At 53.8% G+C, this 2,560-nt stretch overlaps 1 long non-coding RNA gene across 1 annotated transcript; it reads right to left on the bottom strand.

The window, feature by feature from the left end:
* Positions 1 to 331: 331 nt before the first annotated feature.
* LOC103672052 lies at positions 332 to 2,165 on the bottom strand. Its single transcript, XR_571058.1, has 2 exons — positions 2,056 to 2,165; positions 332 to 1,076 (listed from the first exon to the last, which is right to left on the bottom strand). It is a non-coding gene; the product is annotated as an uncharacterized LOC103672052 (long non-coding RNA).
* Positions 2,166 to 2,560: the final 395 nt, after the last annotated feature.

Below are 2,560 nucleotides of genomic sequence, written 5' to 3'. Positions count from 1 at the left end.
ACAGAGTCCCTGCATGAGTCAAGTGCCAGTTTGTTCAGGTGGACTCGGTCAGTTGTTACAAGCTACACACTTACCCAACGTGTACGTGCGTCTGCGCGCACAGCTTTACAGAGAGACGCACACGGTTCTGAGGCGGGACCCACGGTCACCACAAGCTCCGCAGAAGATCCTCTATGTGCATCTTTCCCTGAACTTGGCTCACTACGACTTCAAAATGAAGACCCTTCATTCTTCACTGACTGCAAACCCCACCAACGTTCCCTAGCTCTCAAGAGAACAAGAACCAGAAAAACTGAAAATCTGACACAGAGAAGAACAGAAGGCAAAGAGCCAGTTTCGGGCTCTCAACTTTACTCAACGTTAGACTTACCTGATTTCTTCCAATGTGTTAGGGCCCAAAGCACTGGAGTGTGAGTGTGTGAGCGTGTGAGCGTGTGAGTGTGTGTACGCACATGTACCTTCTTACCCATCAGCAAGCCATCCTCCACTAGTGTCTTCTGTGCACAGCTGCGTCCCTCCCGAGGGACATCCTTTCTCCCTAGTCCCCTGCTGTCTACTCTAGGCCCCCGGACTCTGCTCAGATTCTGCGTAACAGAATGAGGACATTTTCTGACTTAACCTTTTGGATTCTCCTCCATGACCCCAGACTTTGCTCTAAGCTGCACTTTAAGTCACCCTGTCCTTCTAATACAGCCTGGCTGACTCTCCCATAAGCCTCCCCGAGAACAGCGCCCCCCACCCTAACCTGCTCTTTACACTACGGCCTCTTCCTCAGAGCTGAAATCCCTCTTCGGGCTATCGGACAGGCTTTGGAAGCAGCCAGGTCTGGTGAGAAATGGGCCCCTGACCACACCAACCGCAGACTGAAATGTCAGGAGAGCACTAGGCCCTGACGCTAACGGGGAGCTGGCAGACGGGCAAAACCACTGATGGGGGAGGGTACTCAGGGTGTGGCGATGACCAAGGGTGCTGCCGAGGGACCCAGTGAAATCGATGACCAGAGTCTCCCTTGGACCAGCAGACGAGACGTAGGTGGAGGCTCGGGAAGTAGGACATGGTACATATGGAAGGTTGACCTAAGGAGAAAGAGACAGAGATAATATATACGTAGAGAGATGTATATAGACGTATATAGGACCAAATACACTGAATGTACAGAAAGGAGATCTTAGTGTGGGGACAGAGATCTTGCTCTGGTTTTGGGGTAGGACTCCCCGGATTTCCAGACTTTTGACCAGTGATCCTGGTTTCAAGGGGGAAGTGAGATAGCTGAGGCGGCTTTCGGGTTTGATGATGGGAGAGGGAGGCGTGGAAGCCACTCTTTGGAAGTGAGGAGACGCCCACTGAGGCTTCTGATAAACCCTGCGGGCTGAGGCCCAGGAGGAGAGAGATGAGACGACGACGCAGGGGGGGGCCGCTCGGGCCACGGGCATCTAGAACCCACTCACGCTGCGTGCTCCACCCCCGTGGTGTCCTGTCACTGTAGCACTTTCGTTTTGGGTGTAAAATAAAAGCACCTTCTGTGTCCTTTTCTTGAAGTCCACTGTATGTCCCCTTCCTTCACAGGGCTGGGGGCCACGGCAGCTCCGGCCAGCTGGGGGGAGGCTGTCGACCCAGAAGCTGACCACATCGGTGTGTGGGGGGCTGCTGAGGGGACACCCTGACCCCAGACTCCAAACGCCAGACTGCAGAGGTGTTGGGCTCACGACGGGCCCCATGCCGAGGCCCAGTCCTCTGCATGGCTGTAAGCAGCCGAAAGGCTCTCTATGCCTGAACACTCCCAGTCCTGGCACTGGGCGTGGGTGGGGGGCACACAGGAGGAGGGGGGCAGCGGCTGCCCCGGGGGAGGGTGCAGTTCCATGACAGGCTTCTGAAATGCTGACTCTGCTCCGCCTCATTATCCACCACCCATCTCTGCCAGCGGTAAGACCATCCAAGGATCTCCCTATGAGGCCCGAGCAGAGAAAAGCAGCCAGCTACAATCCCGCTACAAGTCAGGGATACTGCCCCTCCCCAAGCTGCTACCCTGTCCTTTACCCCTGCTGGTTAACCTACTTCATTCGTAACAGATGACACGCCACCCTTGCTGTAACGTTAGCACCGGCCTGCTGGCTTGGTCATGGCCAGCTCCACCGAAGCACGAGTGTCCAGGGGCGGCTTTTCCATCACCGCATTAAAGACTAAACCAGATCAAATCCATCTAGTAAAAAAAGACATGAGCTTGTTGGGTTTATTTAATTTTAGTCTCTTCAGAATAAGCCGCTGAATAAAATGAATGAATCTCCGTTCTTTACTCCAGCGTCTTCTAGAAATCGAAACCAATGCTGGTGTTAAGACCTGAACCCGCAGGGCTGTCTACGAGAATGGAGGGTCGGGTGAGGCTGAGCTGGGAGGACTGAGCACATGGCCAGGCCTCCCCCTTCACTGCCATCATCCACTCCCTCCCTCGTTCCCGTAGCTCCCTCATCAACCTTAGGGTCCTTTAGCAAAATACCTTTCACACTCAGTTTTTAAAGGATTAAAAAAAAAAAAAGTTAAGACTCAGAAATGCGGGTATTGG

This window comes from Ursus maritimus, unplaced genomic scaffold (genome assembly GCF_017311325.1).
Source record: "Ursus maritimus isolate PB19 unplaced genomic scaffold, ASM1731132v1 scaffold_2, whole genome shotgun sequence".
Taxonomy (NCBI): Eukaryota; Metazoa; Chordata; class Mammalia; order Carnivora; family Ursidae; genus Ursus; species Ursus maritimus.
Note: the sequence above shows the minus strand (reverse complement) of the source record. Positions and strands in the feature narration are given on the sequence as shown.